Below are 16,226 nucleotides of genomic sequence, written 5' to 3' on the forward strand. Positions count from 1 at the left end.
TGTCGTGTCACTGTCAAATGAGGCAACACTGTTATAGGACCAGATAATTGATCAAGTCATATAATTTTCTTTGGATCTGAAAACGTGACCTCCTTCGAGGAGCAATGTGGCTTAGGGGGAAAAGCACAGGCTTGGGAGTCAGAGGATGCACTTAGAACAGTGCTTTGCACATAGTAAGCGCTTAACAAATGCCATCATTCTTATTATTAGGATGTATGTTCTAATCTCGACTCTGCCACTTGTCTGCTGTGTGACCTTGGGAAAACCACTTATCGTCTCTGTGCTTCAGTTACCTCATATTGAAAATGGGGATTAAGACTGTGAGCCCCATGTGGGGCAATCTGATTACCTTGTATCTACCCCAGTGCTTATGAACAGAGCTTGGCACAGAGTAAGTGTTTAACAAATACCATTATTATTATTATTATTATTATTATTAGAATTAGCCTTGTAAAACTATTTCTCATTTTTGTTTTTCAAATTGTACTTTTTTGTGTGCAGAGGAAGTCAAAAGGCTATTTCTGACAAATTTGGGCAGTTTAGGCAGGCAGTCTGGGTAATCCAAGTGGATATGGCCCAGGGATAAATAGAAGAGAGCACTGCTTCATTTCTGACCCTAGATTTCTCTAAGACAATTCTGGACTCCTAATTGTGGGAATCAATCCATCAGTCTTATCTAGTGAGCACTGTACTAAATGCTTGGGAGATATACGTTAGAAAAAGTAGCCATGATCCCTGCCCTACAGGAGTTTACAATCTGGTGGTTAGCATTCCCATACCCAAATAATTTAACATGAAGAAAGTTGGAATGAATAGGTGGAAGATTGAAACATAACATATCCCTCCTTTCCTGCCTAAATTTTCTGAATCTTTGCGGGAGTTTAGTGACTAGGTAAAAACTGCATAAGTCAGTTGTTTAGGAGCAGAGTTGCTGAATGAATATTTCCAGTGGATGTGAAACTTTTCTGAAAGGAATCCTTGTGCCTGGCTTTAAACACCTACTTCCATCTCCCTCCTGTTCTATGTGTTGCTTTTATGGGAAGTTGTAAGCAAACAAATCCCCCTAGAATTGATAATATCCTAAACTATGTGTTTTTATATTAGTGTCTATTGATAAACAAAAGGGGAAGAAACTGAAGGACATCCCCAGTGGAGAATAGAAACTATTCTCCTAAAGGAAAACAAAATTGCTTCTTCCCCAGAGAAAACAGAATAAGCACAACCCCTGCTTGTTTATAGATAAGAATCAGCAGATCGGAAACGAAGAGAAGCATCAGCATTTTGGCAGATCAAAAATCAGAGCAGATAAGGAACAATTCACACCCCTAAGCTACAGGATCAATCCTGGAGGCTCCTGAGTCAATCTCACAGAAAAACAAAAAGCCATCTTTTAACCCCTCCAAAAGTGAAGGTGAGCTGAGCCGGAGAAATTTCAACGAGAAATAAACTTATTCATGTCCTTTTAGAGGCCCACTTCCATACACACCATTAATGAATGAGTTTTAGATTATTACTAAAGCTTTCCCTTCAGAGTTGACGATGCCACCATCCTCTCTGTTTCCGAAGCCCATATCCTTGAATCCTCACTCTCTCTCTCTCTCAATTCACAATTGCTAAATCCTGTCTAGGTTTCCTCCACAACACTTCCCAAATTTGTCACTTCCTCTCCTTTTCCTGTCACTACCCTAGTCCAGACACTGTACATAAGCCATCAGCATCAGCCTTTTTACTGGTCTCCTTACCTCCAGCTTCTCCCCTCTCTAGTATAGCATGGCTTAGTGTAAAGAGCAGGGGCTTGGGAGTCAGAGGATGTGGGTTCTAATCCTGGCTCTGCCACTCGTCTGCTGTGTGATCTTGGGCAAGCCACTTAACTTCTCTGTGCCTCAGTTACTTCATCTGTAAAATGGGGATTAAGACTGTGAGCTTCACGTGGGACAACCTGATTACCTTGTATCCACCCCAAAAATTAGAACAGTGCTTGGCACATAATAAGCACTCAACACCACAATAATAATTATATCATACTTCAACTTGTTGTTCTGATCACTTTTCTTAAACACCATTCTGCCCTTGTTTCCTTTTTCCTTACAAACCAAAAAGTGGCTACCTATTTCTCTGTGTTTCCAACAGAAGCTCCTGATCACTGGCTTGAAGCCACTACATCAGTTATCACTCATTCTTATCTATCAAATCTCTTCTCCTTCCACTGTTCAGCCTACACTCTGCTCCTCCCAAGCTCACCTGTGCTTTGTTTTCAGCTCTCCCACCTTCTCCCCATGCTCAAACCCTTCTCCCCATCATCACAGTCTTTCTAAAAGCCCATTTCCTTCAAGGAGGCTTTCCCTGAATAGTTTTTCTTTTCCCCAAGTCACATTCTCCCTACCATCACCTTCCATATTTTTGCTCTACCTTAGCACCTTTCAGTCACTGTATAATTCAATTTATATACTCTACTATTTGAGCATTTCTTCCTCATGTTTCCAAACTGTTTTATTCCTGTTACATGCTTGATTGTTAATAATAATAATGATAATTATTATTAATTATTATAATTATCATTATTATTATGGCATTTGTTAAGCACTTAAGTATGTGCCAGGCACTGTACTAAGTGCTGGGATGATACAAGCAAATCGGGTAGGACACAGTCCCTGTCCCATGTGGGGCACACAGTCTCAATCCTCATTTTACAGATGAGGTAACTGAGGCCCAGAGAAGTAAAGTGACTTGCCCAAGGTCACACAGCAGACAAGTGGCCAAGCCGGGTTTAGAACCCATGACCTTCCGATTCCCAGGCCTATGCTCTATCCACTAAGCCATGATTGTTGCCTCCATGTGGGCAAAGATCCTAACATTTACTTCTATTGTCCTCTCCGAGGCACTTAGCCCAGACTCTCAATAAATACTAATGGATTCATTTATTTATCTGTGAAATAATTAATATAAATACAGTATTTTGCCTAAAATAATCGAAATAACTATGTCAAAATTTGATTTCATTTTGTTTGGGTAGACCCAGATATACCATCACTGGTAAGAAGTGGGCTTTGGGTATATTCTGAATTAAAGTCTGTAAGCTCATTATAAGGATAATAATAATAGTAATAATGATGATGATGGTATTTGTTAAGTGTTTACTATGTGCCAAGCACTGTTCTAAAACCTGGGGTGAATATGAGGTAATCAGATTGTCCCACATGGGGCTCACAGGCTTAATCCCCATTTTACAGATGAGGTAACTGAGGCACAGAGAAGTTAAGTGACTTGCCCAAGGTCACACAGCTGATAAGTGATGGAACAGGTATTAGAACCCAAGACCGCTAACTCCCAAGCCCATGCTCTTTCCACTAAGCCACACTGCTTCTCTATATGCAGGGAACATGTCTACCAACACTGTTCAATCCATCAATCAATCAATCAATCGTATTTATTGAGCGCTTACTGTGTGCAGAGCACTGTACTAAGCGCTTGGGAAGTACAAGTTGGCAACATATAGAGACGGTCCCTACCCAACAGTGGGCTCACAGTCTAGAAGGGCGAGACAGAGAACAAAACCAAACATACTAACAAAATAAAATAAATAGAATAGATATGTACAAGCAAAATAAATAGAGTAATAAATATGTACAAACATATATACAGCACTGTTGTGCTATGCTCTCCCAGGTGCTTAGTACAGTGCTGTTCACATAGTAGGCTCCCAATAAATTGATTGATTTACTGATTGATAAGCCACTTGATTTCCACTTGACACAATCCTCAATAGAAAAGTCAACATGAAGGGCCAATTCCCGATCAACCCTTCTATTGAACAGGAACATCGTCTAGTGGATAGAGAATGAACCTGGGAGTCAGAAGGACCAGCTCTGCCACTTGTCTGCTGTGTGACCTTGGGCAAGTCATTTCACTTAATCTGTGCTTCAGTTCCTTCATCTGTAAAACGAGGATTAAGACTGTGAGCCCCATGTGGGACATGAATCTTGTCCAACCTGGTTAACTTTTATCTCTGCTCCCAAGTGCTTAGAATGGTGCCTGGTACATAGTAAGTGCTTAACAAATACCATTTAAAAAAAAAAAGTCACTGAAGCAACACTTGTTTACTGCTTTCAACTGGGGAGACCGAGCTTTAAGTTGGTGATTTAAGGACTGTCTACACTGATATTACATCAACACACAAGTCTTGTTTTCTTGTAATAATTTAATAAAATGATCAAATTTATTCATGTAATAATTTAATAAAATAATTTCCATCTCTTCTACTCAAGAGCCTTCATTGGATCTCTTAGGGCCAACAAGGGATGCTTCCCTCTCATAATAATAAGAAGCACTGGGGTAGATACAAGGTAATCAAGTTGTCCCACGTGAGACTCACAGTTTTAATCCTCATTTTACAGATGAGGCAACTGAGGCACAGAGAAGGTAAGCGGCTTGACCAAGGTAACACAGCAGACATGTGGCAGAGCCAGGATTAGAACCCATGCCCTCTGACTCCCAAGCCCGTGGTCCTTCCCAAAATGGTTAAGTGCTTACAATGTGCCAAGCACTGTTCGAAAAGCTGGGGAAGATACAAGGTAATCAGGTTGTCCCACGTGGGGCTGACAGTCTTAATCCCCATTTTACAGGTGAGGGAAAAGGCACAGAGAAGTTAAGTGACTTGCTCAAGGTCACAGCTGACAGTGGCAGAGGAAGGATAAGAACCTATGACCTCTGACTCCCAAGTCATCATCATCACCATCAATCGGATTTATTGAGCGCTTACTATGTGCAGAGCACTGTACTAAGCGCTTACTGTACTAAGTCCATGCTGCTTCCCTAAAACTGCGTTTCTAGGTGGTGCTTTTATTACCAAGGAGCCTTACATTGCTTAGTTATTTACTCCTCACAACTACTATTGCTAGGATGGGGCAGAAGATGCAGCCACAGTGTGCCTTACCTTCTCTTTTAAAACAATCACAAGAGTTCATTGAGAGCTTCTTGTGCTGCACAGGACTTAGCACTTAGGAGAGTCGAACACAGAGTAGGTGGAAGCTGGGAAGGTTGTGACCTGTATATCGTTTGTACATATTTATTACTCTATTTATTTTGCTTGTACATATCTATTCTATTTATTTTATTTTGTTAATATGTTTGGTTTTGTTCTCTGTCTCCCCCTTCCAGACTGTGAGCCCACTGTTGGGTAGGGACCGTCTCTATATGTTGCCAACTTGGACTTCCCAAGCGCTTAGTACAGTGCTCTGCACACAGTAAGTGCTCAATAAATATGATTGATTGTGATCATTGGTACAAGGACTGTCCTGCAGAGCTGTGAATACCCTTAAAACATCCTTTAACAGTACTATACAGCAGTTCTTCTTGTTTATGTTTTCATTTATAATGTGTTGCTTTACTTAGGATACTGTGCTTTCTTCGTTTGCCAGCCATTCTCCCAGCACACCCTGATTTTAGATTGGATGCCCATTGTGGGCCAGGGATCGTGCCTGATTCAATTTCCTTGAATAATAATGATGATATTTGTTAAGTGCTTACTATGTGTAAAGCACTGTTCTACACGCTGGGGAGGTTACAAGGTGATCAGGTTGCCCCGAGGCGTGGGGGGGTTCGCAGTTTTAACCCCCATTTTACAGATGAGGTAACTGAGGCACAGAGAAGTTAAGTGACTTGCCCAAAGTCACACAGCTGACAGTTGACAGAGTCGGAATTTGAACCCATGACCTCTGACTCCATAGCCCGTGCTCTTTCCACTGAGCTACGCTGCTTCTCTTGAATCTTTGCCCATCACTTAAATACAGTGCTCCATACACAGTCAGCACTGCCCAGTGCAATAAAGGATAAAAATCATAATAGGTTGAGAGGACTACTGTCATGAGCATCCTATGTAAAGTTAGTGGGGTTGTTCTTGAAATATTGTTCAAGACTTGGGAACCTGGTCAAACATTTGGACACTAGAAGCGATGGATTTTTGAATCCAATTGCCAATAAACAGTCTTCTGGGACTCCCCCGAGCCATTCAATTTTGCTGTTGAGCCAATTTTAAAAAAATGAAAGATTTCAACAGCGGCAATGTTGAGATGCATTAACTATAAAATTGTTCTGGTGCACTTAATGACAGCCATAGGACTAATAACACTTTGCAATTAAATAGCACTTATCTTCCTAGGAGTTCAAAGTACTTCACAATACAATATTGAGCAACCCTGTGAAGCCAAGAGGTGTAAATGTCCACAGAAGGCCTAGAAAAAACCGATAACATTGTAGATTGTCAGGGCATTGAATTTGTGTCTCTCAACCCTATCCTTAACTTTCAGAGATCTCCCTGGGCCCCCAGGCTCAGAAGCTTCTGGGTAGGGACTGTCTCTTTCTGTTGCAGAATTGTAGTTTCCAAGCGCTTAGTACAGTGCTCTGCACATAGTAAGAACTCTATCAATATGATTGAATGAATGAAGATTTAGGCCATTTTACCTCAATATAATTTTTTCAATCAGTTCTTTCCTTGCCACTCTTTTCGCCAGGCTTTAGCCACTTTTCTTCTTCACTAGGTCCATAAGCCCCTCTCAGGATCATACCTGGAGAGTTCACAGTACTTTACCAGTCTCGACTACAGGAGGGAGAGTCAGGCAGAGGCATATCCATTCCATTCCTACCTTGGGCAGTGGCTAGCGTGTGGAAGGCAATCTGCTACAAGTCAAAACTCACCTATGTTGGGCAGCAGCAGCATGGGAGAGACTCAAAGGCGAAGACTAAAATTTACTGCACAGGAGACCGTGGTAAACCACTCCTGTATTTTTACCAAGAAAACTCTATGGATACACTACCATAATGATTGCAGCTGGAGGTGGGGCATTTTGGGAGAGATGTCTCCATAGTGTCAGTCAAAGATAATTTGACAACATATAGTTAGGTCCATAAGAGCACACACTGCTTTGCTGGCTCCCTTCCTCCAACCTTTTCTCTTTCCCTTCCATTCTCCATCTACAGCAATAAAAATCCTCTTTCCCCGCACTCTTCCTAGTCTTATGCCTCCTGAAGGTTGCTGCAGGGGCTTCCAATTGACTCCTAATTGGAGAGCCCAAGATTCAGTAATTTCTCCCATGTGACTTCCACTAATCCAAGCACCCTGATTGCATCCTAGGCCACCTTTTTAGGTCCATCCAAATAAATTTGCCTATACAGCTCTTCTGTTTCCTTTTTGGTCTTTTGCTTCTGTTTGCATCAAACCATGTTCCTTTTCTCTTTCATATCATTACAAAACATAATTTCCCCAAGAAGCCTTCCCAGATTATCATCAGCTGCTTACAGTAACTATAATTACTCCAGCTTCCTTTTGACATTTGTCCACATATCTTTCAGCAGTGTATATTTTCAGGTTTTCAAATTGTTCAGCTGATTTCATCCTTATGTTTGTTATTTATATTTTACAGATCTTACATGTACATAGGTGTTTGATCTGCACCTCTTTATGGATTCTAAGTACTCTGGGTGAATATCATATTCTCTCCTTCCTCCAAAAAGTCCTCTGAGAATTAGTGTAATACTTGGGTTTATTATCATCATCACAATCGTGGACTGAATTTCCACTTTGTGGAGAGCACTATACTGGACATTTGAAGGCATTGCATAGACAATATGAGATAGTCTTTGTCTATAGTGAGCTTAAAATCAAATTAGGGGAACAGATAAAAAATGCAAACACACCGAAGATGGTAGCAGATATCCAAGAAATATACAGCAGCAGTCAGCATTGCCTGACTAATAGGATAGACTCAACAGAGAGTCAATAAACTGGGGCTATAGTGAACCTGGGTAGGGGGAAAACTCCTCTTAAGTCAATCTATCCAAGATTATTAGTTTCTAAATTCTCTTCTTCTCAATTCCTATAATTCCACCTACACAGTGGTCATCCATTTTTCATATTTCACTGCTTAGTCTTTTTTCCTCCCTCTTGGATTCCAAGAGTTAACATGAAACACCTCAACAAGGTAATTTCATACTGATTCAGTTTAGTGGGAACTTTAAAAGCTTTGAAAATGCTCTTAAAGTTATATAGATTTCTTTTCTTTTTATAGCCAGTCAAAAATTATATTTTTAAACGATGCAGTTTAGGAGGAAAAGCAATTATCAAAAGCAATAAACATCTAGGTAAGCTGAGATAGTTTCCTAGGTTTATATTGTTCTGAAGAAGACATGCTGGCACTGTTTCATGAGTTAGATGCACTCATCTGAGGGAAAAACAATTACTGTGACACACTGCTTAAGGAGACCACCCACTGCTCCTCAGAGAAGTGGCCTTAGAATACAGGTTCACGGGCTCTTCACAGCCATTTATATTCCAACATCCATGTGGAAAAAGTCAGTCTTTTATCCAGGAGCTCTGCCAATAAAAATGTTCTCTGTCAAGTTTCATGGTACCGTGATTGATCCTACACAAATACTGCATAAACCAAATAAAGGTGTATCCAAGGGGAAAATCACATGGCCAATCTAAAGTCAGCTCTGCATTTGAATTCTATTTATTCCTAGTTTATTGGAATATAACTTCAAGCCAGGGGAAAGCACCATTAGTTAAGAAAGGTTTGGCCATTCAGATATGATGAACGTGTGGCACTGGGGAAGCAGTGTGGCTCAGTGGAAAGAGGCTTTGGAGTCAGAGGTCAGGGGTTCAAATCCCAGCTCCACCAAATGTCAGCTGTGTAACTTTGGGTAAGTCACTTCACTTCCCTGTGCCTCAGTTACCTCATCTGTAAAATGGGGATTAAGATTGTGAGCCCCCCGTGGGACAACCTGATCACCTTGTAACTTCCCTAGCATTTAGAACAGTGCTTTCCACATAGTAAGAGCTTAATAACTGCCATTATTATTATTATTATTTATTTTGGACCATGCGCTGTTTTCTTCTGGCCTTGTAGATGAGGTTAAGACAGAGAAATATGTTTTGGACATAAATATTTGGGGGATATACTTGTTTTTCATATGTACCCAAATTATAAGTAGAAGTTTGGGCCTAAACTATCCAGATTCTGAAGTCAAGTTATCCACTTTACCTTTTGTGTTGTAGACACCTGGACATAATGAAAAATTTGCAAGGGACATTTACAGCTGTAAGAATCTCAGTGAAAACAAAATAGCTTAGGGAAACAAGTAGGAAGGGAGCTGGAACTCTTTGAGGACCATGAATTGGTTAGAAATAATTTATAAATAATGGTCTTGAAAAATCTAAGGACACAACACCTTGTTTGCTTAGTGGTCCCTACAAGAACAAAACTACAAGAGAAACTACAGGATGGATAGAAGAAAAAATCCAGAGGATAATTTAGGTAAAGAGAGGGCTAAGAGAAAAGGTAGAAAGAAAGTAAAGAGAAGTAAAAAAAAAATAAGGAGTGGAGGCTGCAGATCAGAAATCTGGGTTCCATCTATTCTTAAATCAGAAGTTCAGCATATTGATATGGAAAACTAAAAAACTAAGAAGAAAACTAAGAAAGGAGGTGCATGCAGGCCGAAGGATAGAGCAAGGATCTGTTGGAAAAATAAGGTAGAAGTCTTTGGTCTAGGAGCAGAGATTGTTCCCCAGAGCTAGGGATCATTTCATTTTGGCAGCACATATGCTAAAATTGGAATGATACAGAGAAGATTAGCTCTTGCACAAGGATGACATGCAAATTCATGAAGCATTACATATTTTTATACCTATAATTCTATTTATTTATATTGATACTACTGATGCCTATTTACTTGTTTTGATGTCTGTCTCCCCCCTTCTAGACTGTAAACTCATTGTGGGCAGAGATTATCTCTCTCTATTGCTGTGTTGTACTTTCCAAGCACTTATTACAGTGCTCTTCACACAGTAAGCACTCAATAAATATGATTGAATTAATGAAATAGTATTTGCTTTATTAGATGGGAAGCAAGATAAACTCAAGCTCCAAAGAGTTACCGTACCCAGACTTTGAGAGAATGGGCTAAATTATCTTCAAATATAAAATGGCAAAATACCGGCACCTTCACAAAGGGTACAGCCAAAGAATAGCGGGCATAGTTTTTCCCACTGATAAATACAATGAGCAGTTTTGATGGCTACATTTTGAGATGGGGCAATGAATCTGGAGGTTTTCAGCCCCAAGGTCTTGTCCAAAAGACCCCCCGGCATCACTTTAGGAGAGCTGAGAATGTGGCTGGCCTCCGCTGAGCCCTTAAGTTCTCCCGTCTCATCTTGGTCTAATATTAGTTTGGGGACCTTTGCTCAGTGCACCTCAAGTCCTTTTATCTGTATTTCTTCCTCGACTCTGAGACTGAAACCCAGTTATCTCCCTGAAAGCACAGGGGAGGTTTGGGACCAGCTTGCCACTCCTTCTGCGGGGCTGCCTGCAGGAAGTTCACAGATAAAGGCCTCCTTTCTGAACCTGCAGCTTCTCAGGTCCATGTTCCTCCCCCATTCCCAGAGCTTCTCCCCAAGCCCCTCTTGGAAGAAGAAATGAAGATCTGAGATCTTGGTAATATTTCATGGTTTCTTAACTTGGTAACAATAAAAACTAATCCAGTTCAAATCACCTCTTCCTGGATATAATACTGTCTTCCCAAGACCCTGAGTACTTCTCTGTAGGAGTCCTGAGGCTCATGTTCCTCTGATCCTTTCCTCTCATCTCTTGAGGTGTCCCGGATTCCAGTCTCACCTGAGTCTGAGGCAGCGTGGCTCAGTGGAAAGAGCACAAGTTTTGGAGTCCGAGGTCATGGGTTCATATCCCGGCTCTGCCAATTGCCAGCTGTGTGACTTTGGGCAAGTCATTTCACTTCTCTGGGCCTCAGTTCCCTCATCTGTAAAATGGGGATGAAGACTGTGAGCCTCCCGTGGACAAACTGATCGTCTTGTAACCTTCCCAGTGCTTAGAACAGTGCTTTGTGAACAGTAAGCACTTAATAAATGCTATCATTATTATTATTATCAGGAAACAAGGTCTCTTAATGTCTTGTCTTCAACTCAAGGCAGGAGCCTCACTCCTTCTGAGTCCTCACTTTGGAGCCCAAACATACCCCAATATCCTCTCTGATCTCTCCTTGTGTCTTGAATCCTGTGTCTATCTAGGGTCACAGCATGAGCTTTTCCTGTGCCCTGCTCTGCCAGGCACAATGCTTGCTACCTCCCTACCTCAAAATGGTCTAGAGTTTTCAATTCCAACTACCTCATCCCTTCTGGTCCTGCTCCCAATCCTTCCCTCTGATTGGCTAAACTAAGTCTTTACACTTCTTTCAGGGCAGGGCACCTTGAAGTGACTCATTTGGCTTCCTCCTACCCCTCCTAAGTGTGAGGACCTGTGGAAATGGCCATCAAAGATGGGTCTAAAACTACAGAATATAGAGAACTCAAAGCAAGATGGGCAAGGGAATGGAAAGCCTTCCATATGAGGCCACAATGCTTGCTGTGTGACCTTAGGAAAGTCACTTAACTTCTCTGTGCCTCAGCTGCTTCATCTGTGAAATGGAGATTACGTCCTACTCCCTCTTACTTACATTATGAGCCCTATGTGATAATAGCAATAATAACTATGGTTGCGTCCTACCTGATCATCTTGTATCTATTCTAGTGTAAGCACATTTGTTGAAACAGAGTGCTTAACAAGTAACATTAAAAAAAAAAATCAGGGTTCATCACCCTGAGAAGATAAAGGGTGAAAAAGGAAATTAATCATGGTTACAGAATGTTGGAAGCCACAGATAGGGCAAACACAGAATTGTGCATTATCAGGATGAGGGGACCCCTAATGAAGTTCAAAGGGAGTAGATTTAAATCAAGGAAAAAAAAGCAGTTTTCCACACCACATGGTGTAAATATATGGAATTTGTTAACCTAGGAAGTTGTGTAGGTTTAAACTATATGGGAGTTTAAAAGAAGTTTGAAAAATTTCAAGGATGAGAGGCAAGGCTACCAATATGGAAGGAAAAAAAAACAGGGCTGTTAGGAGCAAATAGGGAAAGTGTTAAAGTACCTTGTTGCCATTGCAAGAGACAGAATACTGGACTGAGTAGATCAATTGTTTTGATTCAGTAAGAGTTTCCTTATATTCTTACACTATTAGGTGGATTTTTAATACAAGGCATTTTCATTTCTAGGTAAGCTTTGCTCGGTGTCATGTAATGGGGCAGGTTAAAGAAGAGTGATAATTCTTTAATGATTGTTTTCTTTGTTACTGTACAGGGAATATATTTGTTGCCCCCCCCCCCCCAAATTCTATAATCATCAGTATTTTACACATTCAACTATGCTGACATAGCCATTCTCTTTTAATTCTCTCTAATTCCTGCAATATTTAGTTTTATTGTTTACAGCCTTGCTTTTATCTCCATATGCCACACTTTAAATTGAGGTAGCCATAAATGGACTTGGTCTTCAAGGTGAAACTATGTGATGCCATCAATTTATACTTCCATTCTCTGTGAACCTCTTGCAAATAAGTCACCCTCAAAAGTTTTTCATCAATAAGGAAAGTTTCAGTTTCCAGTTCCTAAAATTAGTCTGCTGAAAAGTTGTGGGTGAAGAAAAAAAGAAAGGATCCATCATGTAAAGGATATTTAGTGTATTGGGGATATTTTGAATTAACTTTGGATGGCTTCTTTCTGCAGATTAAATCAATATTCAGCTTCCACTTTTGTCAGGTTGCGTTGGTGATATGAAAAAATTAGGCTTTGTTTACATCTGAAGATTAAAAGAGGCACCGTTTTAGAATATTCAATGGCAGCTCCATGATAGATAAGTTGTCAGAGAGCTTTGGGAAGTACACAATGCTTAAAACCAATAAATAAATATACACTGCTATCATCTAAGGTGAAGCCTCATACAACTTCAGTTTTAAATATGTATGACCGGGATTTTTCTGCTTTATACACATCTTTAAACATCGATAAGCTCCCCTCTAACTGATGGGAAACTAACCTGTTGGTGGAATACATTACAAAGAAAGTCCTGGATCCATTATTACACAAAGACTGAAAAAACAAGCAAAGCGAGACATTATGGAAAAGAAATGCAATTATTGCAACAATCTTGTAGAAGGTATGACATCAGATAGGACGATTCAGATGGCCTATTCTCTGTCCTGGTATTTAGTCTTCTGTGATTAAGAGTCATAAAGCTGGAAGGGTTAAAATTGTCCAACATACGTTGGTCTGGTGTCTTCCTCACAAGAGCCAATTTTTATTTTTCTAAAGCAAGCAATTTGCGGAAGCAGCTTGGGTGTCAAAATGAGATTTTTCACTCACGAAGCTTCTAAGCCGCAAAATTGAGCATTTCTATGGAAATCACTGTTTTCAGCCCAGTGATCCAGTTGGGAAGCAAAGGGTAATAGAGTGTACTTCAGGAAAGTTAATGCCATCTCATAACCCAAAACTCAGGGGTCCAGAGGGCAAAGCTATGTCAATGTCTATCTCTGCCCATATCCCATCTCTCTCTATCTAGCTGGTGCTTCAGTCCAACATCTGGATATGTAAAGATGCTTTAGGGTGCACCTATGTCTGGGAGAAGAAATATTGACTCAGAGGCACTTTGTCCCAGCTCCCAAACAATTTATATGGGACATGGTGCAGGATGGAATAGGAAAGAATCAACTCAACAGGACACAAGTCAGAGCATGGGTCTAAGAGAAGCAGCATGGCTCAGTGGAGCCATGGCTACAATCCCAACCACAGTCAGAGTGAACACTTCAGTAACAGCTACCACAGTCGTCTTGAGGTTTTGTGGAGGTGGCACGTAGCAAGTGATTTTCTCCATGACGCTGCAGCTGTGCAATGCAGGTGGGAATAGAAGTACTTTGGTGACAGAGAGGAGAGTCAGTGTGGGTTCCCAAGGAGGCAATATGGCTGTATGGTGTGGAAATGCCAAGGGTCCTGGCTACATTAATGGGAAGGTGGCAGGGCACCCGGTAGATTTGCTCAACTGGTAGAAGAAGAGGGCATGGGACACATTGTTACAGCTTCAAGTAAATAATCAGTCAGTGGTATTTACTGAGCACTTACTGTGTGAAGGGTAATATATACAAAGTGCTTAAATCCTAGCAGCCTGGCATGAAAGGTCATGTTGGGAGCAGGAGTTCTGGGAGCCACAGTGGGAAGACAGTAGTGCTCAGTCAACCAATCATGTTTATGAGCACTGTACTAAGAGCTTGTGAGAGTTCAGTACTGCAGAGTTAGTATTCATTCATTCATTCAATCATATTTATTGAGCGCTTACTGTGTGCACAGCACTGTACTAAGAGCTTGGGAAGTACACGTTGGCAACATAGAGAGACGGTCCCTACCCAACAACGGGCTCACAGTCTAGAAGGGGGAGACAGACAACAAAACAAAACAAAACAAAACATGTAGACAGGTGTCAAAATCGTCAGAACAAATAGAATTAAAGCTATATGCACATCATTAACAAAATAAATAGAATAGTAGATATGTACAAGTAAAATAAATACAGTAATAAATCTGAACAAATATATATACAAGTGCTGTGGGGAGGGGAAGGAGGCAGGGCGGGGGGAAGGGGAGGAGGAGAGAAAAAAGGGGGCTCAATCTGGGAAGGTCTCCTGGAGGAGGTGAGACCTCAGTAGGGCTTTGAAGGGAGGAAGAGAGCTAGCTTGGCAGATGTGTGGAGGGAGGGCATTCCAGGCCAGGGGAAGGATGTGGGCCGGGGGTCGATGGTGGGACAAGCAAGAACGAGGTACAGTGAGGAGGTTAGCGGCAGAGGAGACACGTTCCCCAGTCACAATGAGGTTACAGTCTAGAGAGGGAGGGAGACATTAATATAAATAAATTATGGATATGTACGTAAGCGCTGCCTCTTGGTATAGCACCTGGTGAGTTTCCAATATTCTACTAGTCTCAGCAATAGGAGAGAAAGTCAAGTTGAGGCATTCCCATTCCTTTCTTAGCTTGGACAGTGGCTAATGAATGGAAGGCAATCTGCTGCAAGTCAAAACTTACCTGTGTTGGGCAGCAGCAGCATGGGAGAGAGTTGAAGGTGGAAACTCAAGTTTATTGGGCAGAAGGCAATGGTAAATCACTGGCATATTTTTACTGAGAAAACTGCAGATACACTACCACAACACCTGCAGTAGGAAAGTGGGGTGTTTTGGGAGACATGTGTCCATAGGGTCACTCGGGGTTGGAGATGACTCAACAGCATAATACAAGACAAGACATAAGTGTTGTGGGGCTGAGGGGGGAGGAGAGAATAAAGTGAGAAAATCAGAATGACACAGAAGGAAGTTGGAGAAAAGGAACTGAGGGCTTAGGAGGGGAAGACCTCTTGGAAGAGATGTGCCTTCAATAAGGCTTTGAATGTGGTGAGAGTCATTGTTGGATATGAAGAGGGCGGGCATTCCAAGGCAGAGGCAGGATGTGGGAACCCAATGGAGTCACTTGGTAAAGGAAGTGGGCATGGGGAATGCTGTTGTAACTTAAATCCTTGTGGTCATATTACTTAAAAGAACCCAAACATCCATGTGAGAATTAGTAAGGTAAACAAAGAGAGCACCCCAGCTGCAGGGTCAGTGACATGGTAGAGCTGCAGGGAGAAGGAGGGAAGGATAAGAAGGCTGCCTAGGCTTCTCCTCTTTCTCCTCCTCTTCAAGGGTATCAGCAGATATCACCACTGCTGCTTCCACCATCTTGGCCATAACTGCCTCTAGGGCATGACAGTTGTCAGTACCACTCGTGGTAATGCCAACTCCCGGCAACACCCTGGAAGGAACAATTCTGACCTGGCCAAATAAGTAGTGAACTAGACTTCCTGCCCCCACCAGATGCCACCTGCCCCCCTGCTGCCATTGCCACCTGAAGTGGCAGCAGCCCTGGTCGTCCACTGCCTCTCTCTTTGATTTTCACTCCCAGTCCAAGGAGAAGCAGCATGGAGTAATGGATAGGCATGGGACTGGGAATCAGAAGGTAGTGGGTTCTAATCCCAGCTCCGCCACTAACCTGTTGTGTGACCTTGGACAAGTCACTTTACTTCTCTATGCCTCAGTTACCTCATTGGCAAAATGGGGATTGAGACTGTGAGCCCCACGTGGGAAGGGGACTGTGTCCAACCTGATTTGCTGGTTTCTACCCCAGTGCTTAGTACAGTGCTAAGCATTTAGTACAGGGCTCTGCACACAGTAAATGCTCAATAAATATGATTGAATGAACATAGTAAGCATTAACAAATACCATTATCATTATTATTATCATTAGAATTAGCCCTTTTGGATCAT

The 16,226-nt window shown here is 41.6% G+C and overlaps 1 non-coding gene and 1 pseudogene across 1 annotated transcript; both read left to right on the plus strand.

Annotated features, from left to right (window-relative positions):
- The first annotated feature begins 6,545 nt into the window (after positions 1 to 6,545).
- LOC119926270 lies at positions 6,546 to 6,683 on the plus strand. The gene has a single exon (XR_005450158.1). It is a non-coding gene; the product is annotated as a small nucleolar RNA SNORA7 (small nucleolar RNA).
- Positions 6,684 to 9,578: 2,895 nt separating this feature from the next.
- On the plus strand, positions 9,579 to 9,677 carry LOC119926442 (annotated as a pseudogene).
- Positions 9,678 to 16,226: the final 6,549 nt, after the last annotated feature.

This window comes from Tachyglossus aculeatus, chromosome 3 (assembly GCF_015852505.1).
Source record: "Tachyglossus aculeatus isolate mTacAcu1 chromosome 3, mTacAcu1.pri, whole genome shotgun sequence".
Taxonomy (NCBI): domain Eukaryota; kingdom Metazoa; phylum Chordata; class Mammalia; order Monotremata; family Tachyglossidae; genus Tachyglossus; species Tachyglossus aculeatus.